We start from the raw sequence: 26,289 nt of genomic DNA, 5'->3' as shown, positions 1-26,289 counted from the left end.
GCCATGCTGTGCTGTCCTGTCCATCTCCCAAGGAGGTTTCCATTCCCCTCTCCAAGCAGGAGCCTTCCCAGGTGACCCCAGTATTGAGGGGCTGCTGGCGTGGCAGAGGAGCCTGGCTGTGGGCAGGAGACACAGCTGCTTTTCATGTCCCCCCTCACAGCACAGCTCATGCTCAATCTTTCAGCAGGTCCCTGTGATCTAGGGGTAAATTATGGGTGTCAGGCTTGGGGCAGCCAAGAGGGGATTTTGGAGGGGGGAGGTAGCAGGGAGCAGCACGTGTGAGTGGCTGGGGAAGGACAGAGCAGGGTGGTTCATAGGCGGATTTCGGAACCTTTACAGCATCTCCTCCTGGAGCATGCCGGGGTTTCAGGCTGTGCTTGGAGGGCCAAAATGCATGTCACCCCCACTTCGAGCCTTTGGCATCCCTTCTTCTTCAACCCAAGCCTTCATCCCGAAAGGAAACCCTCAGCACGGTCCCCTCATTCCTTCCTACTCCTCCTCCTTGCCCCCAGGGCGCTGAGCTGGGTCTCTGCGGTGTGGAACGTGGGATGTGTGCCACAGGAAACAGTGGAGACGGCGGCGGGGCATGGGCCCAGGTGTGAACCCGCACAGGTAGCGGGGCTGTGACTCAGCCATCCCAGAGAAAGCGCCGCGCTGCCCCAGCTGCTGGCACGGCCGAGGCCGGGAGGGCTCCGGTGGGGAAACGCCACTGGCCTCACTGCTCACCGGCCTTTTGCTCCAGCAGCCGTGCATGGCTGCCTCAGGGCTACTGGGGTGCAGGAGCACTGAGCTTCCAAATTTAGAGCTTTTCATTTCCATGGGAAAAAGCACCTCTTTCCCCTGGAGACCCAAGAGACAAACGTGCCCCAAGGATTTTCCACCCCTGGGTCCAGCCTCCTGTCAGAATCTGATGGGGTCCGACCATGGAGACCCTTTCTCCCTGCAGGCAAGCTTCCCTCCTCCTTCTCTTTCTCTGCAAAGAGTTAAATCTCTCTCCAATTCAGCACCTCTACCCCTCCCTCCTGCCCCCGGGATAATGTTTAACCGAGCTCATTGCTAATTAAATATCGATGACCTCAGGCAGGTTTTGTTATCGTCTGGAAACACCTGATGCATGTGTCACCAGAAAGAGTTTTTCTTGTCTCAAGTACACCGGCAATCCTTGAACTCATGTTGGCTTTTCCCTTCCCACCCCGCCGGCCGCCCCTGCCCATGAGCACCGAGGCTTTGCTGGCAACCGAGCGACTCCGACTCGTGTGGGCTTGTTGTATCCACTCCTAATTGCTGGGGACAGACATGGTGGGAAGGAAAGTTTTATTCCTCCTTTCCTTTCCTTTCCCAAAGCATGGCCACTGCTGCCCACCATCCATAGCTGAACAAGCTCAGCTTGAACTTGGTGGACTTTCCTCCTCTGGGCTGAGTCCGTTCTTTCCTTCTTCCTGTGAGCATGGGGATGACCCATCTTGGAGTTTGGCTCTCCAAAATATCTCCTGGGATTTCCCAGGGGAGCAGCAGAGTCCCACAAGGAAAACTCCCTATTCCTTCTTCTCTTGTCCTTGAGGGCAGACTTGGACCAACACTGCCAGGATGAGCAGGCAGGAGCCAAAACCCTTAAAGGCTGCAAAGGAGAGTGGGATAGAAAAAAATAGGAGAAAAAAAGAAAGACAGTGAGGAAGGGGAGGCTGTGGAGGGGTTAGAGGTGTTCCGGGAAGGAGCTGTGAGTACATTTTAGGCAAGATGGACGTTTACAGGGCAGAGCCATGTTCTAGGTGGGTTTGGGAAAACTGCCCCCCTGAGCTGGACGTGTGGAAGTAGAAGGGACTCCTCAGGATCTGCACAGCAGCTGGGTTTGCCTGCCAGGTCCACCAGCCTTGTGAACAGCCTCTGAACCTTTCTGATCAAGGAGGTCTCTCAGCCCAGCAAAAATTCTCAAGGCTGGTTTTCTTTGTGGCGAGGAGCAGAGGCTTTGCTGACATCATTTTCACACTCTGCGGTATAAATAGCCAACCTGAAAAACAAAGGAAAACTCCCCGTGAAGACCATGTAAGGCAGAGCTACAGTTGCACCATTTATTTGTTCGCTCACCGTAGCTATTTCCTGCCTCTGTTGGTCAGAGACCTCCTGTGTTGGCCAAAAATCAGATTTTCCTCCCTTGCCAGGAATTTCTGGATCAGCAGCACTGCTGGTAACAAGGGGATCACAATCCCCTGGCCCTGATTAGACAAGCTCCTGTCTACAGTTGGCCTCGGTCCCACCAGTTGCTCCAAGGCCCAGCACATCTGCTGGGCATCTACAAAGTAGGGCAGTGGCAATCTCCCCTTGGAACAGCAAGGTCAGGGCTGAGGCTGGAAGGTTCAGTAGGGCTGGAAGAATCAGTAAGGCTGGAGGCAGCATCTCACACCCTCCATCTGCTCTGCAAGTCTGGTGTTCGCTGGATGCTGCAGCAGGCAGGACTTCTTCAATTTCTAGGACCTCTCTCGGGTTGCACCACCTCTGAGCTACCCAGAGCCCCAGTGGGAAGCGGGTGCTGTGTCAGAACGGGGCACAGTGGAAAGGTTCCTGGGCCATAAAGGCAGGGGGGTGTCACTCAAAAGCAGAGTCAGTGTCTGCTGTCCCCCACTCTGCAGGTCCCTGCCGTGAGAGGCAAAGGGAGCACTCGGTCAGGGATGAGCTCAGCACCTGGGAGGGGGAGGGCGGTGCAGACACAGACCTGGCTTGTTCAACAAGCTGGAGCGTGGCTGCAGATGCACCTTCTCCAGGCTCCAGCTGCGCTACTGCTCTGCAGCTCCTTCCCAGTGCTGCCTCCAGACCTGCCAGCAGATCAGTCTGTGCATGTGCTTCCTCGCTCGCTCCAGGCACCATCAGCCAGGCTCGCTCGGGCCCCTCTTCCCTTGGCCCAGCTGTGCTGGACAGCTTTGGATGGAGTGAAGTGGACAAAGCTTCCCCCGTGGCTCCAGGAGCGAACTGGGAGGGCGGCAGCTCCTCGTCAGGAAGTGGTGGCCAGCAGCTGGGGGTGGGACCTCCTTCAGAAGATCCAGGCAAATATTTTGGGCTGTGAGTGAGGGTTCCCTGAATTTCAGATCTCCATGTAGGATGCTAAGCAATCCCAGATCTCCTTTGGGCATGCCTGGGGTGGAGAGGTGGACACACAGCACTGCTGCTGCATGGGAGCTTGTCTGCAGGCATTAGCTCCCTTGGTCCTGCCTGTAAGGCAGAGCTGCCTTCAGCTCTGTTCATGGATGAAGGCAGATTGCAATTACTCTTGCCTGCTCCCCAAAAATGCTCTTTTCCCTGGGAAATGGAGCTGGGCTGGCAAGGGAGAGCATGGTCAGCAGAGCACCCTTGTTGCTCTGCTGACCACTGATGGGGACAGCAGCTGGGGACACTGGGGACATGTCAGAGCTGCTTTGGCTGGCCACCATGGCCAAGGTGTGGGGATGGAAGGACCTGCTGGCATGGAGCAGCAGCACTGGCGCTGGTGCCCTGCCTGAAATCTCCCCTGTGCACAAGTAGCTGCAGGGGCAGGGAGGAAAGGGGTGCCAAAGGCTGGTGTGAGCTGTTTGGAGGTCTGACTCTAGGGAGGGTCCCGTCCAGAGGACTGTCTCCTTGGTCATTGTTATCAGGATAATTCTCCAGCCACTCAAATCCTGTTTTTGTGCTGGTGTTGCCTGGCTCTACAGGAGTGAGGGGGGAGAAACACAGGAAACTCTAGCGACGGAAGCAGAATCATCTCCTGGAGGCAGCGAAGAGCTGCTGACGCCACTGAGGGGAACAAAGACATTCAGACAGAGACATGGGCTTGTGCTTTTGCTGGAGATAGCCCAGACAAGTAGTCTCAGTCCCAGCATACAACACACCTCACATCCCTCAAGCACACTGCTCCTCCATCTCCCCCAGCGCAACCTCCTGCACTGAGTTCTGGGGTGCAGAGAGACCACAGGGGCGTCCCCAGGTGAGGAGAGGAGGCAGCTGCCAACTAACACTGATGTTCTTGCCATGGAGGAACCCTGGAGGGGGTGACCTGGGGGATGTCCTCTATTCTATCCCCAGCTGCTGCAAAAGCTTTGGCTGGTGAGGGTGGCCATGGGAACAGCACGGCACTCGATGGCAGCGTGGGCGCCAGCCTCGCTGCTGCCTCAAAGCTCTCCCCTCCAGCACCCCCGAATGCCAGGGGGGCTGTCCCCACGCCTTGCATGCACAACAGGCCCTCTGTCCCGCAGGCACAAAAGGAAACTCTGAGTAAAAAGGTCAGAGGGCCTGGCATCCATCTCACCCAGGGCCAGGAGGAGCATGCAAGCCCCTGCTTGGCAGGGTCACAAGCCGTCCCTGTCCTCATCCCCATCCATGGCACCTTTCAGGTCCTAAAGAAGCCCCCATGTGCTTCCTCTCTCTCGAAGGTGCAGGTCAGGAGTGCTGCATCCCAAGAGCCAAGGGATCTTTCATGTGGCTCTGGGGCAGGAAATCCACTCTCCCAGAACAGAGCAAAGCCCTTGGGTCTCCTAGCTGCTGACCTGATTTGGCTGCAAGTGCCTCAGCCAGGCTGGGCTGGGGAGCTCCCTAAGTCCTGGCCTTGCATGTGGCAGTGGAGTGTGACGACAGTGGACACAGCCTTCTCCTCAACACACTTGTAATTCCAAGGTAATTCCCCCCATCCAGCTCCCATATCCTGAATTCCAAGAAGAGGATGCGTACCAAAGCTGTAAGTAATGAAGACACATTTTCTGTTACAAGGGGCAGCATTTACATCTCAGATCCTTCTGTGGCTTCAGCTCATTCCAGCTCCATCAGATGTAGATCCCCCTCCCTTCCATAACCCCATTCCCATGGCATGTGCCTGCTCCAGAGCCAGGGAGGAGGATTTCCCCCGTCAGTGATGCATGAAGCTGAGTGATGCTGTGGGACACTGGGGACCATTTGGGGCAGCACTGCTGGGGAGCAGCTTACAGCACCCCTACCCTGCTGCCTGCAGAAAGGGCAGCACAGCCAGGATGCTGCTGCTACTGCCAGGAGTGCCTGCAATCCCCAGGGGTCTGCCTCCGTGAGCAGTGTTTGTGGCTGGAACATAAGCGTCAAAATGTCATCAGACCCTTATCTGCAACGTCTCTGGGTCCTTTTGGTACCTACTCAGCCTCCAAAAATAGCCTAGCAGAGAAAAAGAATACATTCCTAAAATAGCACCACCACTTGGGCTCGCCAGTGCTGGAGCTGACACCTGGTTGAGTGCCCACCGCAGTTTTGCAGGGAGATTTCAGATCCATTCTCCTGTGCTTTCCCAGCCTAAAATAGCAGCCACTCCTCACTGCACTGGCAGGCCAGCAGGTGCTTTCCAACTTTTGCCCAAAGCAGTGCCAGCTGCTGCCTGGCCACCCTGTGCCACGGCGGGACAGCACCGTTTGCTGTCCTGTGTGAGCCCCGGGCACGTCCCTGTGCCCACGCAGCTCACACGGCCCACGCAGGGCAGGGAGGTGTGTGGAGCCCTGGAGCACCGCCCAGGTGGGTCACCCCTAGGGATGCAGCCAGTGATGGGGGAGGAGAGGGCTGGCTGCCTGCCTCTCCTGAAAAGGAGAGCTGCTGAGGAGGAGGAGGAAGCTGGGAGGAAGGAAAGCCTTGTTTGTCCGTTCCCAGAGCGGTGCAGGAACTGCTATATGAGGAATTACCTGACCTCAAATCTCCAGATGCTTTTCACTAACTTCCTCATTTGAGTCTCCCCCAGCTCCTGCAATCTTGCCCTGCGCTCTGCTGCTGCTGCCTCCCCTCAGCTACCCCAGCACCGGCAGCTGGTTTCCTCCAGGCTGCAAGGACTCTTCCGCCTCCTTATGCTCCAGATTTATCCACACCTGCTCTTTCTCCTGGATGGGCCACATTCACTCTGCACATGTGAATGCAGAAGCCCAGCTCTGCCCCACAGGCAGGGCTTGGCCACCTGGGGAGGCAGGGAAAGCCATGGTGAGTGGGTGGCTCATGAGCTTCCAGTTACAGGGAGGATGCTGCAGGTGTGGGGTGTCCAGTGGGATGCTCTGTGGGACCCAGGTGGGAAACTGGGGACTCAGGATGTAGGAAATCGATGCTCTGCATCTATCACCGGCACATCTTGGCCTTTCACACACATTCCAATCCTACATACCTCGTGTTGCTCCCTGTGCCTCATGCAGTGCTGCACAGCTGGACTTCTCCGCATCCGTGAAGGATGAGGGGGTAAGACCATGACGCAAAGGCTTCATGCTCTTTGGAGACTACTGCTTCCTCTCTTGCCTGGCCCCTTAGAATGCCTGGGCAAAGATGTTTATGCAGAAGACAAAAGGTTTAAGGATGTGTGTTGGATTCTGAGGGATGGAGCCCAGCATGAGATAAATGCCGATCTGGAAGCAGGATCCAGCGCTGCTGCTCTTCATATTGAACAGTGTTTCCTGGGGCAAGTGGTGGAGGAGGGGTGAGGCCGCCGAGTTCAGGAGGGCTGGGAATCATCAAGTTCAGGTGCTCCCAGGGAGGAGGATGTCGCCAGGGGCTGGGGTGTCTTGGAGAGCAGGGATGGAGACACATTTTACTGCAGAACAAACCTGGCACTGTCATGTGTGTCCAGGAGCAGGGCTGGGAAAGAACGCATGGAAGGGCGTGCAGAGGAAGGGGAGATCAGCAGGGGCACGTGCTGAATGGAGTTAGAGCAGGGGCCTTTTTGGATCAGGGAAGACTTCTCTTTCAGCAACCATGCTGGCTATTGAGTAGGTGCTCAGAGTACCTCCCAGGACAGAGGTATCCCCAAAAGCAAGCTTGAGGGATAGAGGGCAATGGAAGTGGATTGCTGAGATATGTGAGAGAAAGCTGGGAAGGCAGGGAATGGCAAAACCTTTGCTTTTCTCCAGGGATGATCTGTTCAACTGCAGACTCTCCAGTTCTTTGCAACTTCACAGCACCCCATCAACCCATGGTTAAATTAGGGTCTGAGACCTTCCAGCTGAGGTAGGAAGGCGGGGGGATATGAGTCAAAACAACAAAACCAGCACTCTTGAGGATGCTAATTTCAAGGTTGGAATGGATCTTTGTAAATAACAGGTTATTTCTAGACTTAGGAAATGAACCAAGTAGCCCACAGGCCCAGAAGGAACCGTGGGGAGGTCTCATGGTCTCATACCTCTGAATTCAACAACCTGTTGTGCAAGCTGAGGTCACTGGTCATTGCAGATGACAGGAACTCAGGGAGAGGAAGAGGGGACAGGATGCTTGGCCAAAATACCTTAAGAAATGATGTTAAGGATATCCCCTCTCCTCCAGAGCCAAGATGTGACAGTGCCTCCCCAGGGCTCCATGAGGAGCAGTGGTGAGAGGGTCGCTTGCAGCAGGAGAGGTTGCCCCAAACCCCTTCCCAGCTCCATCACTTTTCCTGGCCTTCCTCTGACTATAGTGCTGGTTTCCCCCTGCCCCTTTTTTTTCCATTTCAACATGAGAAGCGGCAAATGAAACCTTCTAAGCCCAAGCAAACAGGATGAATATCGGTCAAGACCGAGTGGGGGGTGGTGTAATGGCAGAGTCATGAGATTGCTAACCTGCAAGGGGCCAGAGAGACAATGTGATGGGTTTTAGGGGTTTGGAAGAGCAACCAGGCTTGTGCTACAGCAGCAGAGGAAGCAGGAGCCAGCCTGCACAACATGCTGAGCCCTTCAAGCACAATAGCCTGCCCAGCTCCACTGCCCATCTGAGCAAGAGTTTGCTCAGGTAACTGTGGACCCCAGCAGTACTTTCCCAGGGAAGTGGGAGAAGCCCTGCCAGTACAGGGATCAGAAGTCCTGAGGGGCTGTGCCCATGCTTCTTGGCCTGCCTCTGTCTAGCAGAGAAGTTATGGCTGAAGGACTCAGGTCACCTCAGGCAGGGAAGGTGGTGCAGCCCCTTAGGGTCCCTTTGGTCACCCAATGGACAAATGGGACTATTTGAACCTTAAAATCCACAGTGGAGACCTGTGAAATGAAAAGATGGTTATCCAAAGAGAGGGGGCTGTGGTCATGATTAAGAGTGTGGCAGAACTTGAGAGATGCACAGCTTTCCTGGTTCCTGGGAAAGGAAGCCACCATCTGTTATCAGAAAGAGGAGTAATGACGGAAGAGCAATTTCATTAGATAATCTCTCTAATTAAGGCAGGTGACAGGAAGCAAATTTCCCCCCTGGAGACACCTTTGAGGAGACCTCAAGCAAGGATGCTTCTGACCTTGTTCTTCCAGTCAAGGCCAAGTGCCAGAGTGAGAAGAGAAGCTGTGGGTCCCCAGGACCCTCCTTGCTGTTCCCCAGTGCCTGAACCCCTGTGGGGCTGGGTGGGATCTCTCTACAGGCCTGGCTGGGAGTGCTGGGAGCCAGCAGCCAGACCAAAACAAAGTATTCCATATCTAGGATAGAGAGATCCCACAGCGCCAGGCGATGTGCAAACCTGCCTTCCTTTGCCAGCCAGCATCTGCTGAAGGCCCTTACTCAGGCTGTGCTTAATCCTGGCAGCTTGTGTCATTCTTCCCCTCTACCCAACCCCCTCTTTCCCCCTGAAGAAATTTCTATGATTTTTATTTATTTATTTTTAAAATTGTCTTTGTCTCTTTGATCCCTAGTTCCTATCCAGGCCAAACAAGGAATGCATCTTACTGGAGACAGGATAGAGGACTCTTGGAGTTAATAGTTTTCTCCATTGTCTTTCAAATGTGTGCTGAGGTAGTTGGGGGACCCATTGTGCTGCCTTCCTGCTTGTTTTTCCAACAGTCTCCAGTGAATACAAGCAACACAGAGCTTGTAATACACTTTCCATGACCTCTAATCTTGTGTACGATCTATCTCAATTGCCGGGTCGAATACAGTATTCCTTAGCAGTGGTTCCACCTCCATCTCATCCACTTCTCCAAAACCCAGCCCCAAGCTATCCCTGGCTGGCTCCAGCTTCCTTTGGCTGCACCACCATCTCCACTGCCCTCATCCATACCTCCTTGTCCCTCCTCCCTTTGTTCTGCTCTCCCAAGTCATGTGTCCTCCCCTCTTCCCCTGAGCATTTGGTCTCTGGAGGTGCTGGCACGGGTGTGGCTGTGGCAGGGTGGTGACAGATCCTGGTGAGGGAATGCCTGCACTTTCAGGAATGCACTTCCTGGGGACCATCCTACCTCCCCATCCCAGCACCAGTGGGTCGGGGTGATGCCACTCAGCAGTTACCAGCACGGGCAGCACAACAGGGAGCCAAAGCAATGGCTGGATGGGACTCGAGGGCAGACAAAGGCTCTGGCTTTGCCTTCCCACCCTGGCTATGAGCTCACTCTGCTGCGTGGGCTTGATGAGATTCCCAGATGCACAGGCACACAATGCAGCAGGGAAACCCTGTTCTCCTGCCGTTATTTTGCATTCTCTGGGAATGACTGCCCTTCCTACCGCTTTCCTGTGATGCTGGAAGCCCTCAGGTGTCCCTCAGCAAGGACGGCCACCTGGGCTTTAAGGATGAGTCACCCTCTCTTTCCATGTTCTCCTCAGCCTTCCCTTTGGCAAGGACTGGCAACAAACAGCAGGAATGAATCAGAGGCCAGGGTAGCTGTGGGATCAGAATGCCATCCCTGGGCATCCCAGCCTATGTGTCCCAGCTACAGCACCACAGGGGACTGGGCATTGCCCATCACGGAGTGACAAGGACTGGTGATCCAGGGGACAGAGGAGTCTCCAAGCCATCTCGCTGGAAACTGTGCTTAGGAAATCTCTTCCTAAAAGGACTCAATTCAAATTGTGATCTTTTGCAGCACCAACAGGACATTCCCAGAGCTTCCTCTGGACAGAGTAAGGATCAAAATGTTTGAGCCCAGGCCAAGGTTAAAACACCAGATTCAAGCTTTGGTCTTCTTTCTCCATCACCAAGGCTCTTTTTGTTTTTTCTCCCTCTCATTTACTTCTTCACACCAATGGGTAGACCCTGGCCTGGATGTCTGTGCCCACCTCAAGCTGGCAGGGTATCCCTCTCAAGCTGCCAGACTCAATGGCCAATGTCCCAGCTCTTGTCAAGGGGAGCAGGCATGAAGGTGTGGAGCTGGGACACCACCACAGCCCAAATCTCCAGACAAACTTTGTCAGTCACATCTGCTGAGGAGGCAAACCTAGCTCTGGGGTTCCCAAGCACTGTGCAGCCGAGCCTGTCTTCAGAAAACTGGGAATGGCCTGAGCCACACTGGGTCTGACTGCCTGCAAGTCTCCCATTTTCCTCCCACTTCCCAGGGATCCCGTAACACACTTGTACCTCACTGTGCCACATGGCACATGCCACTGGAGGCACCACAGCCACAAAAACATGGACTGGGGAAAAGGCTTGGCAGGCAAGATTTTCTGGGCTGTGTCATACAGAGGACAAGGGGATTGGATTAAGCAGTCAGAGTGGTTTGGTTTAGAAAAGGCAGCTGGGAATCAGCCTCTCCTTCTGGAGATTGTTCATATAGTTACAGAAGGGACTTATGCTGCTTCCCTGTGCCTCTCTTCCCAGAGCTCTGCTCAGTTCAAGCCCATCACATCTGTGGGGGCAGCAGACAGACTCAGGGCCTCTGAGAATTAAGGTCATGGCCTGGCCATACAAAGCCTGCCCAGCCCAGGCTGGGGAGAGCATGGGCAGGTATTCCAATGCTTCCTGCTCCCTCTCAGGAGGTTAGTGCCTGTGCCGTGAAATGCTACCCAAATAATTCTGCCACCTTTATCAGCCTCGGCTTTACTGCCCATAATCTTGCTCCCTTTTTCCGAAGTGCTCCTCAGGTTGCAGCCGCTGATGTAAATCGGTGGGATGTCATGCAAGCGGACTCGAGCACACAGGTCAGACGCTGGGGAAGGACAGGGGCCATGGCTGGACTGCTCCTGTGGCAACCCACCAGAGAAAGCGGCAGCCGTGGCTCCAGGGCTGCCCGGGGGGCAGGTCCGGGGGTGGCTGTGGCTGCCCCTTCTGCTGCAGCTCAGCATCCAGGTAAGCTGCCCAGGACCCACATTATCTCTGATGAAAGGCAAACAAAAAGGGGAAAGTGAGAAGGAACTCCTCATCTGAGAGGGCTCTTATCACCTTTCCGCTTCCCTCGCCCTGGAGAGATAGGGCAGCAGCTCAATGCTCCGTTGTTCCTCAGGGGGCCTCTCCTTCCCTACTCCCATCCCATGGGGATGCGATGGGGGCTCCCGGCTCGCCGGACACCCTCAGGCACACATTCCCTGCCATGCCTGAGCCTTCCGTGTGCTCCCAGCACTCGCTCCGGTGCCAGAGCAGAGAGTGCCTGCCGCATGACCGTGGCACAGCTCAGCCTGGATCAGCAGCAGGTCACTGAGGCCGAGGAGCGAAGCTGAGGCTCTAAGCAGCGAGTCACAGGGTGCCCACACCGTGACCCAAAGCAATCAGCCCTCCGCAGAGGCAGAGCTGGCAGGGCTCGCTGGCTGAGGGAGCAGGCTTGCTTGGACACCTCTGTGGTAGTGAGGTCCTCAGGACAGGCAGAAGAGCTGAAATAATCCCTGACACCTCACGGGGGAGAGGCAGACAAGAAGGAGACCCACGCTCCATTCTGGCAGAGGCAGGAGAAAGTGCTGGTCGACATCACTGTGAAATCTCAAGGCCCCTTCCACCCATCCCTGTAAGAAGAGCGCTTGGGAAAGATTTTACGCAGCACACCAGCTGCCAGAAATGGGGAAGCTATTGATCATCAGGTTACAGAGCGGTGGCATAAAATCATGTGAATCCGAAGAGTGAACAGATGGCCAGCCTGAGCGGGGATGAAATTATTTTGTAGCAGATCTGACAAGCAGCTCGATTCAGTGTTAGTGCAAGAACCGGATTTGATTTGGCAGAGAAGACAGGGTGCTTGCAAGGCTTGGTAGTGCCACGTTTATTCAGTTCTCAGATTCGTCTTCATCCTGAGGTTGTTTCTCTTGAGCTGGGGATACACTCACAACTCACTCAGCTGTGGTTTGATGCAGTTGCCCAAATATTGGTTTCCAGTTTCGTTTTAGATGCAGTAGTGTATCCTGCCTGGCCTCCAGCTGCTACTCCAGACGGTCTTGGGCTCCAGTAACTTCCATGGCAGATCTGCCAGCCCCCTTCATGTGTCTCAGATTCTCTAAGACATCTCAAATGACTCCAAACCACTTCATTTCGGAAACAGGATCCCAGGATTATGAATACACTGAAGAAAATATTTAATTTTGCTTAATTTTTGTCCTTTTCTGACAGCGCCTTGGGGATTTTAGGTAGGCAAACCTCCAATGAAGTGGTCATAAATCAATCAAAATAAAAGAATCTGTTCAGCACAGAGTTGGGGGAGAAAATCATAGAGCCATCATAGAGCCAAAGTCAAAGAAAGTGCAAATATTTCCACTCTGTTTTCCCATGTTGGATGTTGCAATCGGCCCTTTCCTTGGTAACTGAGGTGTCTCAAAGAAACACGTGTCTGAAGGACTTGAGAGTTTAGAAACACCCGTGGCTGATACGCTGATTTGGAATCAAATTGATCAGAAATCGTAACTGGAGCCTGAAGAAGGTATCAGCCAAAGAGAGCGACTCTGACCCCAACAACTGCAGCCACCAGGGCTCCTTGCAGAGCCAGGCCGGGGGAAGGCAGGAGACAACGGGGAAACACGAGGGAAACTCATAGCTGAGAACAGTCTGCTCTCAGAGCTGCCTCATTTTGGTACCATTACAGGAGAATGCCTGGGAAAGTCCCCTTATTTTTCTGTTGGGCAGGAGACGGTGCCAATGAAGAGAAGCCTGGCAGAGCACAGGAGCAGGTTCAAGCAGGCTCAGCCAGGGGCAGTCGGGCTTTGGAGGCTTTACCAGCTCCGTGCAAGCGGAGAACTCTGCACTCCCAGGGTCTCCTGCTGGCAGCACGCTTTGGTGGACCTCCTTCTGCAGACAGAGTTTGGAAGAGTAGCTCTGCTTCCCCCCCCTTATTCTTTATTCCCCTGCCTTGCAGAAGAAGGATATGAAGAGTGTTGGGAAGTTTGTGAAGAAGGATCCCAAAGCAGAGGAGCCTCGTGGAGATTTGCAGGCATGTCCAGGGGCACAGCGAGGTTCCACAGGGTCTGGGGCAAAACCCAGGTCTGTGATCTTTCCTAAATGAGGATGTCTCATAACCTAATGAGCCAGGCTCTCTCAAGAGGTACCCAGGGGCAAACTGCTCTCACTTTTCTTTCTCCCTGCCTGCTGCCCTGCCCACCCTCCAGCTCATCCTGGGCATGTTAAATGAATTAAAATTAAACGCATCTCTAATTTATCTCTGTTCTATTCTCCCTGGAGAATAGTTGTCCCAGGGTGATCCCTCTGATAATGAGAACTGCTTTCGAAAATTAAAAAATACTTGTTACAGAAACCCCAAAACCAAATGCCTTGAGATTAACTGAGGAGACTAAAAAAACCCGGTGAATGCAAATTTGCAGAGATTAGCAGCTGTTCAAATGCAAGATGATCACCCAATGGCATATGCTTCCAGAGCATTGAGTAAAACCCTACAGAACTATGAATAGATTAGGAAAAAATGCTGGCAATTGCTTTGACTTTGTGAGTGGTTTCATGGATATCCTCACAGGAATTGGTAAGGCAGACACCCATTCTGGACTGGTGAACCCTGTGTTTCAGAAACCAGGGTGGGACTCACGACCCAGACATCTGAACGTGAAATTGGAGGAATATTTGTTACTGAAATTCCAGTGTGTTTTCCAGAGAGCTGGGATGAGGGGAAAGGAAATGACTGCCAGAAAGGCTCCAGCCCCGCTTTCTTTGTGAAGCTTCAGAAAGAAGCACAAATGACCCAATGTTAACAGGCCAGGGAGAGAAGGTCTTGCTCAACAGGCATAAAAAAATCCTTGGCACTATGCACGTAGCACTTCATTGGGATGATAAAGGTGATAAAGGTGATGGGATCCAGCGCAGAGGACATTCCTTCACTGTGTGGCACAGCAGGAGGTCAGACAGAGTAAATCACGGCACTTGTCTGGGGACAGAGACGTGTAAGAGGAGATTAGGTGATGCCGGCTGTAGGTGTGGTGCTAAAGTCATTAAAGCCCTGCAAGCGCTGCCTTCAGGATGGGAAGAAGAGAAAAGCACAGCCAGCTATGGGAAAAGCAGATTGCCAAGGAAAGCCCTGAGCTTTATGGTGTCAGATGTTTCCCAACAAGGGTCCAGGTGCTGCCCACACAAATGCAAGCTTAACCCTGTGGAAATCGGCCAGTTCCACGCTGAATGCAGACGCAAAACCTCCCCCAGGCAGGAGGCAACCCAGACCTTCTCCGACGTCCTTGCCCCTTGTAGCCCCTCATCCCCCTCTGCCCTCTGCCCCCGCTTCCCTTCCCCATGCTCAGTTGTTCCAGCACAGCCTCCACGCTCGCTGCAGCCTGCGTGCCTGGCTCGGGTGACCTTTCCCGGGACAATGGCTGCTATTGACTCCGTGCAGGCCTGGCCAGCGATGACACAGCCACAGACGCAGCGGTCCCATGGTGGCAAGGAGGGTCCTGCCCGGCACAGCTGGGAGCGGGGGAGGCCGGCCTGGGAAAAAGGCTTTAGCCACCAGCCCGCCTTCCATGGCGCTCGGTGGCCTGTGCGTCACGCGGGTGGCTCCGCGGTTGGATACGCTTCTTAGCCCCTTTAGTCCCACTGCAAGGTGCCAGAGCCCATAACAGGAGTTTAGGAGCTTACAGTGGTGGCAAAATCCTTCCCATGTGCCCACGCACCGAAACAGCTCTGTTAGGGGAAATAAAAGTCTCACGTAGCTTGGGAGAGATGAAGGCTTTGATTCACCGAGTCCTTTGTGGCTACACGGTGTAGCTGCGTTTTAGTAGGCGCTTTTCACACAGAGTTTTTGGATGTGGAGCTAGGAGGCAGAGACCATTTCATCAACTAAACCCCACTGCTGACCCTCTCTGCAGGGCTTGGGATGTCTGTTTCCCCACATCTCAGCCATGGGCTAACAATTCCTCCCTGTCTCACCAGGGAAAGTAAATGAGTCAGTGCACACACAGCAACTGCAAGATGGAAATTGCTATCTGAATGCTATGATGATGATGAATATTACCATTGTTGCTAAAAGTGCTAGTGCCAGGCAGGACCAAAGAATCTGTTCTGTATAACTCATGGTCCCTCCCCCAGGCCCCTTCCAGCTTCCCTGCATTTTTACAGAAACATCAGTCCAAGTCTGACATTTATACCCAGCACCACCTCTCAGCAAAAAAATCACAGGTCTTCATGATTCAGAGCCCACTGCTATATCCCTGCATGGAGCTAAAACAGGAGCAGAGAACGCCTCGCTCCTGACAAGCCCAGTCCCTCAGCAGAAGGAGGTCAGCATCACTCAGATCTAGGATGCAGTAAAGGTGCAAATGAGAGGGAGACCTGCTCCCCAGTGTCCTGCATGAACATCACAGGCAGAGGGACTTTGCTAGCCCCACCACAAGCTGAACTGCAACCTCCCGATCCAGAAGAAGAGGCAGAAATACACATACATAGTATTAATGTACTGAAGTCTTTAGATTGGTGATTTCCATCAGTGCTAAAGGTAAAAAAAAATAGCTCCGGAAACATGTAGAATCAGGCAGGAACCTCAGTGCAAACTTTAAATGAGGAAACACTCCATATTGGAAAAATGGACCGATCAGTCCAGCATGGGCAAGTTCCAAATGTGCTCACCACCCCTGGCTAAGCCAGGAGCTGGAGTCCCCCTGCACCTGACAGAAAAGCTCAGGGAGGAAGGGATTATCCTCTCTCCAAACCCAGTGTTTTATTCCAAGCCAGTCAGCCAGGTTGCCCTTCAGATCACCAGTGAAGCAGGGTGTGTGTGGCCAGCCAACACCTTGCTGGCAATGTCTGAAAGATCTCACTGCCCCTTATCTGCTCCTGCCCTGGGGGTTACTGTCTGTTGAAGGAATCCCAATTACACAAGCCTGCCTCTCCCTCCCTCTCTTCCTACTATCCTCTTTGAGAGCGGTAAATGTCCCTGTGCTCTTCTGTGCAGCGGGGTTCAAAGGTTTAAAGGTCCTTATCAACTGGTCCTCAACCTGCAGGCCACTCCAGCCTGAGTTCCCACACATGTCCTTGGGAATGTACCTCCCTCAGAGCAGAGAAGAGATACCCAGGATTTGTTTTGCCTGCTGGGCAGTTTCCCTGAAGAGGTGGGAGAAAAGGGGGGTTAATTCAGGGTTTCATTAACCTAAGAGCTGATTGCAACAGCAACTTGTCCTATATAGGAACTGTGTCAGGAAACAAGCTGAGGAGGAGGGGGAGAAGAGAGAGGCTTATAGCAACCCTGCTGCTTCTTCCAGACTCACTTCCCTCAGCCGAGTCCCCGAAGAACAAAGCAGCTTGTGTGGGTTTGATTCCCACCTCCAGGCCCATCAAACTCCACCGGGACAAGGAAAAGGCAAAGTTGCATATGGCTGCTCCCATAAGAAACACAGAAAATCCCACAGGCCATGTGTCCCATACAGGGGCACATGTGAGTCCAGAGAGAACCTTCAGGCCACTGGAATGGCATCCATTCCCATGTAAGAAATTATATGGCAGAAATCTTCCTGCACACACTTATGTGCCCTTCTGGAGATGTGTGGAGCATCTTTTGCTCAGAGCCACCGGTAGGTATATCCCACAGAACCGTGCGGATACTTCCCAGTATGAAGAGAGAGGGATTGGGAGTGAGTGGTTTTAGGAGTGCTTTCTGCTGGTCTCAGCTTCTGCTGACAGCAAAGGGGCTGGTTCCTCCAGCCTGGCCATGCCTTCTCCAGCTTCCTCTGTCAGCATGAGCGAGCAGGTGGCAGGGTGGCAAGCTGGAGCTGATCAGGCTGAAAACAATCCCGGCAAAATGGATGAACCAGGGGGAAAAAATATATATATATTAAAAAAAAAAAAAAAAAAAAAAAAGGAAGAAAAAAAGAGAATGCACAGCTGGAAGGAGAGGGGAGAAGGCAAGAGAGCTGCTTTCTCCAGAAGCTTTTTTCCGAGTGACTTGGGCCAGTTTTTGAAACCACACCCTCGGTCACAGACAGAGATGTAAATATGTCTGTTCCCAAGCAGAGCTGCATCGTGGGGACACCCCTCCTCCCCAAAAGCACCCACTTGGCTGCCCTGCATGGCTGGGGGAGGGGGGTGGGAAGGGTGTTTTGCTCAGGAGCTTCTGGAAACCCCTGGGAGCAGCTTTGGGAATGTGTGAGAGTTCCAGAGGGGCAAGAAGGAATAGGGTAAGGAAGTAGGAATGGGGGAAGGAAGGAAGGAGCTATTGTCAGTGGAGAGGGCTTTGTGTGACCGGCATTGCTGAGATTCCTGAGGCCCTGAGTCCTGCAGAGAGTCCTGCAGGGAGTGAGTGAGAGGGAGAAGGAGAGGCCAGACAGGTGGACAAGAGGGTCCATGCCATTCCTAAAGCTGTGTTTTCTTGAGATAAGTCTGACCTATTCGCAGTCACTCCGGAGCAGAGCAGGAGCCAGCCTTTACGTCTGTCTTGACCTTCTATTGTGGCCATTGAAGGAGATTAAGACAGTGATCAAACAACTCCCAAACTTTGAGGCATTTCCATTATGGGTCCACAGCCATGCAGAGAAGCCCAGACTTGCTGCCAGGTCCAAAACAGTCCATCTGGCATGTCCTGCCCTGAACCTATGCCAAGCAGACTGACTGGGGAGTCTGGGGCATCTGGAGGGGTCCAACTCACAGCATATGCATCACCTCAAAATCCTGGAGGGTGCCTCTCCAAGCAAGAGCCAACCACCAGCAATGGCTCTGAGTCAAGTCCAGGTCACTGTGGCACCCAAACATGCTAGAAGCATCCATCATGCTATTATCTTCTGCTTAGTTAAGACAAGTCCAGATCCAGGTCATAAATAATTGCAGGGGGAGGGGAGGGAACGAGAAGAAAGTTGGCAGAAAGATTGAGGTATAGCAAAGGTACCAAAATCCATGTTTCAGGTATCTCTGGTTGGCCACTTCGGTGGGAAGGAGAAGGAGATTGTGTTGGACCTTGGACCACAAGGCCCTTCTCAAGGTGAGGAGCAGTGGTTGTACAGGATGTGTGTGCCATGAATTCTGTCTCCTGTTGCTCACACAAATATCTGGGCAGGTTGGCAAGGGCAGCAAAAAGGGAACGTGGGCTCCTTTTGCCACTTCCGGACTTTGGGAACCAGGACAGTCAGTCAGTCCAGTGCCTTTCCTCAAAAAAGGGGCCTGGAGAAAAAAACCAATGCCTTCAGAGAATACCTTCAGGGGAACATGAAGAAAACACAGGGTTTTACAGGTTTCAACACAGTTTTCAGAGGTGTGAAGAGAATACTGTGTCCCCTTGATGTGCCTCGGGTGGTTGAATGCACGCACCTGTGTTAGTCCCCATGCAGTGACCGTGGTCCTCTCCTGGCACTGGTGGCACTGGTGGCAGCGTGGTGTCCGTGAAGGTGGCAGGCAGCCCCCTCTTCTGAGGTCAGGAGAGTTGCCCTGGAATGGCACACGGCCAGTGCATAAGGAAGGACTTATATTTAGGTGCAGAAGCTGAAGACCTGCAGGCTGGGCTTTACTTCAAGTCCAGCCAGATCTTGAGATGGCTGGTATTTAAAAAACAAATAAGTTTGGGTTTTTTTTAAAAGCAAGAAAGCATCTTTGAATCCCAGCTGGGTCCAAGAGCTGGTGAGACGTGAGGGTATATCTGTACCACAGCCCTTTATCAGGATTTTTCCATTCTCTGAGGTATCTCAACCCTCCGTCTGCCCAAGATAATGGAGAGGCAGCCAAAATGGCATTTTAAACTCTTGGCTCCCTCTACCAACAATTGGACAAAGCAAAGAGGCAGGATGGGAGAAACTGGCTTTCTGGAAACTTCTGTTAGATGGCGAGGGGTCACACCCCCTTCAATAGAGATTGGAGTCGGGGGTCATTTTACATCTGCCTTTAATGAAGAATGGTGGGAAGGGAAATTTAGCTCCGATGAGCTAATTAAATATATATATAATTTCCACTCTGTTAGCAAGGGGAAAAAAAAAAAATCCTTGGACCAGCTGCTTGGTCATTGTTTGTGAATTTAAAAATAAAAGTTTCTTGGCATAGGTTTCTGAGATGGGGGCAGTATCTTGTGTTGTCATTCCTGAGAGTAAGGGAGAGTGAGGGAAAGAAGGATGAGGCCAGGCAAGGAAGGTTCAGCTTGACTGCATGTTGCTCAGGTGTATCTTGGCTTTTGAGCCTCTTTTCTCTCTGGCTGGTTTAGGTAATCAACATCCTGTCCAGATGGTGAGCCTCACCAGGGACAGATTTACAGGTCCCACACCCTAAAGAGGCTGGAAATATCCTGCCCTGGGGATGGCTAACGCTTGGCAGTGCCATGAGCACACTGGAGGGGCTAAATGGCCCCAGGCAGGCTCACCTGGGCCCCTCACCCCATGTAAGCTGCATCTAAGCTCAGGTCCAGGTACCTGCTCCTGGCCTGAGCTCTGTTGTCATTGTATCAGTGCCCAGCCTCATCCCCAGCTGTCCTGGTTTCCTCACTGGTTGTTCCAAGTGGACTCCAGTCTCCAGCTGGTGGTAGCTTGGTCTCCAGAATGCACCTTGGACCCGTGGGGCAGCCTTGTCTTCAGCCCCGTCTCCTGCTGCTGCTGACAGTCCACGGCTGGGACTGGAATTTGTCCCTGTTGTCGCCTTGGTGACCACCTGTGGGACCATGCTGGGGGTGTGCTTGGCCTGAGCTGAGCTCTCCTCAGTCCCGAGCTGTGCTGGAACCCGGTCCTGGGCTGTGTGCGACCTGGACCCACACCTCCTTCTTCGGTGAAGGCTGTGGACTTTGCACCCCACTGCTTCCCTAGTGACCTTAGGGTATTACTGCATCCCTTTTTCTCTCCCTATGGCTTCTCAACACTGGCTTTCCCAGGCCCCCTCCCACTCCCTGGCTCTCCACAGTGGGGCTTGGCACCCCTCCCCATGCCTGCCTGCCTCTGGGAGTCTTTTTTAATCTCTGTGTCTCTGAAGTACATTCATGTTCCCGCACTGCTTCCAAGTTATGATCCCAACCTGGCTCCAAGTTCCCTGTCCTCACACTGTGACCTTAAACTGGTCCTGTGCCACCATCCTCACCCTGTTCCGTGACCCTGCTGTGTGTTATCCAATGGACAGCAGCCAAGGCATTTTACAAGGAGCCATCCACGGAGCCCAGACCTCCGTGAGGTGTGAGAACACACCTTGATGTTATGCTCCATTTAGCCCCAGCTGTTCTGGAGGTATACCCGTGCCTGTTCCTGGCCCTGGCTGTCCTGGCTTACTGACCAGTTTTCCTAGACAGACTTGACACCTGCTTTGTGGGTCACATCGTCTCCAGCCCCATCTCTGTCTCTGCTTAGGTACTGAGGAACTATACCTGGAACAGCGGGGTCACACCTGGGCTGGAGTGACACCTGGAGTGTCCCCTCTTGTGGAACAGCCCTCTTCTTGCTGGTGACAAGCCAGACCATGGTAGGAAGCCTCCTCTCCAGGGGCCTTAGTGCTGCTTTTTCCCTTCCTACCCTGCTGTATCCATTAGTCTGATGCTTTCTGGCAGCAGCTGCACATGGAACTGGAGACCTGAACTTTTCCATTCCCCAGCCTCCAGCACTGCCAATCCCTCCGAGCTGGGAACTGGCACTAAACTCACTCGCCAGCAGCAAAGGGGTCCCAGCTCTCCCTCTCACTTGCTGAGTCCCACACTGAGTGCTGTTCACTCTTTCTGAGAGGGAAGGAAAGGGGAGCATTTCTCTCTGCCCCAGTGGGTCCAGCCCTGCTTGGCTTCTCTGCAGGCTCACACTCTGTTGGCTGGGCTGTGGCTGCTCTCCCCTTCCCTGTGATCACCTCGTGCTGCTCCTTCTCCTCTCCCGTGCCAGCAATGGCTCTGGTACACTTGGTGTGCTGTCATTCTAAAGAGCCTCACCCTGAATGCTTGGTAGAAGGGAAATTAGCAATAATAGTAATAAAAAAGACTCATAATCCCCCCAGACACATTATGCAGCCAGGGAAAGAGACCAAAGCAGGGAGGGCCTGGCTGGCCTCAAAGTCCCATTCCACCATTCCAGTTGCTTATCAACTCAGTGACCAAGCTGGGGAGGGTCAGAGGAAGCTCTTGGGAGACACTGCTTGAAGCCATAGGAGGGTGAGAAAAGTTTTCCTTGCTTTTGAGTCAGTCTCTCAGCCCACCTGCCTGGATTCCATTATTGGAAAAGATCTCTGCACCTCCAGACACCCCACAGACATGCTGGCAAACAAGTTAGCTGCTGGTGTCCATCTTTGTGCAGAAAATGCTGCTGGCCCGTGCTTCCCTTTCCACTGACACTGAGCAATGTGGTCAGTACTCAGCCTGGGCTTTTTTCCTCTCCAGGAGCAAGGCTGAAAGGATTCCCATGTGTGCACTTAAGACCCGTCTGTTTGTCAAGAGGTGTTGGCTCCCTCCTCACTGTGGTTATGGGAAGGCCTTTTTGTTTAAAAAAGAAAACAAATGAACAGATTCCCCTGACACCCAGACTTATCAGGCAGGAACCCAAGGGAGTCCCTTGTTTAAACATTGGAGTACATTGCTGGATAACACCCCTCCTCTCCCTCCACTCTGGGCATTTTTGGGGGTTGTATCAGGCTTTTTTCTACTTTTATTTGCTCTTTCTGAGCTTCTTGCTTCCGGCCAGGTCTGCATGGGGAAAGTGGGAGGCCAGTGAGGGTCCTACAGGTTTGAGGGCTGGAACAGCACAGGGGCAGCGCTGCTCTGAGTACTTGCCGTGGCAGAGCTGTAGGAGAGGATGCCATGAGCAGATGGAAACATATGGACAGCGTTTGGGGCAGGTCAGGGCCATGACATGAGGAGGCTGAAGTGGGAGAGAGTTTCCTCTCTCCTGATCTTAGGTTTCCCTCCCTTTTCTGCACATCTAAGCTGGTGAGGAAAAAACCAGTGTGCTCCCCTCCTCCCTGTCTTAGAAAAACAGAGACTAGAGTCAAACTTGGAATTCCCCTCTGTCTCATCACTGGGGAGACAGGGTCCTGGTGGTGATCTCACCCCATCAGAAACCTTTCTGTGCATAAGGCAAAGCAAGCAATGAAGAGGGAGGATGGGGAGGAGGGGAGTTATGGCAGGAAACCAAGAACACATCAGACACTCTAAATTTAGATCTTTTTATTCAGCTCGGACAATATTCCTTGATTTCTCATTGTTCAGGAGAGGGCAGAGGGCAGGGGATCTATTGAAAGGCTTTGTCCTGAGAGATGCCACTTTGTCTGGATACACGGGGGGTGGAGGAGCCGCACATCATATTGGTCTGGCGTGGGGGAGAGGCGCGTGCCCCACAGCTCCAAATGCCTTCGGGATGGGGTGGTGGGTGGGCACCTCTGAGCGGCTCTGGCACCTGTGGGGCAGAGCTCGGGGCTCCCCTCAGCCCTGTACTCGCAGGCCGGGCGGCGAGCGGTGCCTCTGCTCCGGGGCAGCGGGGCGGCAGGCGCAGGGCGTGTAGGATAAATACACACCCGCTCTATACGTCTCGCTGCCTTTCCGGCATTGCAGCTCAAAGTCTATTTTTAAACTCCCTCCTTTATTACACAGGCCAGAAGATAGCGGCGGCCTGCCTCCTGCCAGGCCAGGCGTGCTGCTCTCCCAGCCACCCCAGGGAGCAAAGCTGTCCCTCACACGGCATGGGGGGCACGCTGACAGCGGTGGGCTGTGGGTGGGCACCACCCCGCTCGTCTCTCCAGGCTCAGGCCAGGGCAGGCACAGCAAACTGGGGTGCCTGGCTGCGTTTGTGCCGTCAAAAGCCAGCTGCTGGTACAAGAGTGCCGCTGCAGAGCGCTTCGGCTCCCTGTATCAGTGGGATGTCAGCTTTGCTCGGGGCCCGCTGCTTAAGGGCCGTTAATAAATGAGCCGAAAGTCAGCCTCAGCATCACCAAATCCGCCTGCTGCCGGTGTCAGTACCACCAGATGGGTGCAGGCAAGAGGACCGGCTCCTGCAGGTAGCGCAAGCGGGGCTTTCCATGGCGGCTGATGCCCTGACCCCCAGCCAGGAGCACTTTGAGTGGGTTTTGCTCTGTGACGTGAGCAGCAATAGCAGGTGGCGGGGCCGAGGGGGAGAGAGCTGCTTGCTTTTGGTTTTCGACCCTCATCTTCGTTTCACATGAGTCACGTTACGTTCTGAGCTGAGTAACTGCTGGGGCTATTTTTACTCCAGCTCAGCAAAGCTTCCTTCTCGCTGCTGCCACCGCCACCGCCGCTCGCTGCGGACCCAGGGGCAAAGGATGGGGACATGGTGAGTGGCAGAGGGCGAGGGCAGGGGAAGCGGTGTTTGGGGTGGTGCCAGTGGAAAGGGGGACCGCTGCCCACCTAATCAATTTGGAAACAAAAATAGTATATGCCTTTTGAAAAACAACAGATGACCTGCGATGTGTGGTGCATTCACACACACAGACGTATATATTTATTATACTGGGAGAGGGGAAGGGGGGAGGGAGAGAAATTCCTTTCGAGTGCTATTCACCAGTCTGGAAAAATAAAGAAGGAAAGCAGAACATTTTTTCCTTTCATCAAAACAGGAAAGAGAGGGGGAATGGGGTGGGGAGCAGATCCATAGACATAATGGATGGTTGCCAGTGTAAGGAAATTGTTCCCTTCTACCCTAAACTTGGGGGTTGGGGTGGGGGAGAAATACACGGCAGTATGATCAGGGAAGGCTGCATCCCCTCCTCCCCACTTGATGCAGGAACGTGTGTGCACACGGGAAAGTGCTGGGAAATCAGTGCCCCCCAGCCTTGCCTTTTCCCTCTGAATCCTGCTCGAGCTGCACATCCGCAGAGATGTGGAATGCCTTTGCCTTCTCCTTCACCTCAAAGCACGGGGCAGGGAAGGCACAGCCGGCACCAGCCTCTCCCCCTCCGCCGTTGTCAGGGGCTGGGCTCTGCCCTCTGCCTGTGCCTGCGTGCTCGTCCCCCTTCCCCATCCTCTCCTCTCCGCCAGGTTCCTGCCAGGAATGGGTGAGATGGAGGAGGTGGTGAGGGGCTGGGGGAATCCCTCTGACGGAGAGAGACAGGCAGAGGGGGGTGGTTCCCAGGGAAAGCCTGGCAGGTCCCATCAAACGCCTGCTCCCCAGGTGACACCTTCCTTTTTCCCTGGAGCTGCTGGCTCTCTCAGGGCTTTACTCATCCTTGGAAAGCATTTTCCCTGCCAGTGCCAGGGGCGGGAAGGCAAATTATGCAAGCCCTGGGTACCCCGAGGCAATGCCTTTCTCCAGCGCCAAATACAAACACCGAGCTCCTTGCCCGTCTCTGTCTCCTTCCTTCGGTGTCTCCTCTCCTTTCCTCCTTCTTCCTCTCCTCCATTACACTGAGCTCAGTCTTTAGGAAGTCGGGGCAGCTCCCGTGTCAGCACCTCTGGGGCAAATGGTGTAAAAGACAGTGTGAGCTACACAATAAGCCCGTCCTTCCCGCCCGGGACAGTCGGGATAAACCCCACTCAGCCCGGGGGCTGCCGTGTGGAACCAGCTCGCCCACAGAACGCATCTCCGGGCGTAAACGAGGTGTAAACGAGGTGTAAAGCTTACTCTAGGTGCCTCGTTTCGGTGCCTCCGCGTCTCCCCTCCATTGACGGCTGCGGCAGCCCCACGGCGTGGGCGCAGGGATTGCTCATCCTTCTCCTGAACCTGGAGACCGGAGCAGCAGCAACACCTAAGTTAGATACCTTGAGTGGGCGGGCTGACTACACGTTGGCTGTCAACACCTCCTAATTTCTTTCCATTGATTGTTTTCAAAATAGGACTCATCATGGAGAGGCTGAGACATCTCAGCTGTTCAGACTGAGCCTTGCTTTCCATTGTAAGCCCTGTTTTTCTTCCTGTTGTTTCATAATTCTCTACCCCCTCTGAAAAAAAAAATAAAAATGTAATAAATTAAAGAAAAATAAATAAATCACCCCTCACTTCATGCCGTTGTGGATGGTGGCTAGTACGATCATTTTTTCCACCAACATGAGATGAGGGGAGAGCAGCCCTGCAGCAAGGAACTGCCTATTGTCCTCGGACACGTGCTGCTCTCCTCCCTAGTGATAAGGGAATAACCAGGGAGATGAGTTCAGCTGTTTGCAGGTTTGAGAGCTGTAGTGGTGGTGAAAGTGTTTTAGTAAGAAATCCTGGTGCAGGCTCTTAGGAAATACGGTTTTGTTGTGGTTTGTCTGCAGGGCCATTGCCAGCTAGCGCAGTTGCAACCAGATCCTGTCAAGTTGTGATGCTCTAATGGGACATTTTTATGGCCCAGACGCTTCATGTAGCCTCAAAATACCTTCCCAATATATGGCATGGTGGTTTCAGACTCTTATCCTGTGACATCCAGGACACCAATAGCCCTGCAGGCCTCCACGCCTACCCCCCAGGCCAGCTGAGGTGGAGATCCAGTCATCCCCGTTAGTTTTAGGGGTTTGTGGGACAGATGTCAAACTAATTTCAAAGAATCAAAGGAGCCCCCAGCAGACTCAAGGCACAGCAGTTTTGCGTGCATGCACCCCTATCGAACTCGGTGCCAGTGAGACTGACCCAACCAGTCTAAAGGCATCACTAGAGAAAAATCTGTCCCTGTCTTAAAAACAGAAAGAGTAAGGAAAAACCACTGAAGCCTGAGCAGCTTGAGTATCACTTTGCTCTATTTCCAGGCAGGGTCATAGGTAGATGATTAGTCAAATTCCAAACATCCTCTTCCTTGCTGTCTGGAGGTTCAACAGGGATTAGGTTTTTGTTTCTGATGTCGAGCTTCTAAAAACTGCCCGGCATCATCCACATGAAAATAAATAACTCTATTTCCATCCTATCTAGCATGTAATAGAGCCGGATATTTAAAAAAAAAATAAATGCACACTGCACATATCTCCCCCAAAATCAGGCCCTGCAGCAGCTCTTGTCGCTACCAAGTGAGAAATTTGCAGCGGTCCCTGCTAGCTTTCTGCTGAGACCTTCTCCTCTCCGGCAGCAATATCTCTCCCTGCTGAGGAATTTGATCAGCCCTCCCACACGCAGGCTGTTCTGTCCTGGCCAGGCAGCCACTACAGCGTGGGGGACTCCCCACACCGGTGGCGTGCTGGTGCTGGAGCCACGCCAGCTGTTTCGAGGGCAGAGAACCCTGGGCCTCCACTGACCCCTTGGGAGCCTTAAAAACATAACGGGGTCGTGGACATTCAGGACCCAGCTGTCCTCAGATCCCTCTACAAAGATAGAAGGACTTCTCAAATCCTACACTGCTAAGGAGCCCAAGGCTACAGTGTTCCTTTGGCTGGTACCATCTGGAAAGAGGTGAGATGGACCGAGGCCCTTTTAAAACCTTTTGTTTGAAGCCCTCTACAGATT

At 53.4% G+C, this 26,289-nt stretch overlaps 1 long non-coding RNA gene across 1 annotated transcript; it reads right to left on the bottom strand.

The window, feature by feature from the left end:
* Positions 1 to 17,868: 17,868 nt before the first annotated feature.
* Positions 17,869 to 19,551, bottom strand: LOC111937377 (uncharacterized). Its single transcript, XR_002868598.2, has 3 exons — positions 19,387 to 19,551; positions 18,302 to 18,418; positions 17,869 to 18,154 (listed from the first exon to the last, which is right to left on the bottom strand). It is a non-coding gene; the product is annotated as an uncharacterized LOC111937377 (long non-coding RNA).
* Positions 19,552 to 26,289: the final 6,738 nt, after the last annotated feature.

Source organism: Cyanistes caeruleus, chromosome 4, assembly GCF_971803275.1.
Source record: "Cyanistes caeruleus chromosome 4, bCyaCae1.hap1.1, whole genome shotgun sequence".
Lineage (NCBI taxonomy): Eukaryota > Metazoa > Chordata > Aves > Passeriformes > Paridae > Cyanistes > Cyanistes caeruleus.
Note: the sequence above shows the minus strand (reverse complement) of the source record. Positions and strands in the feature narration are given on the sequence as shown.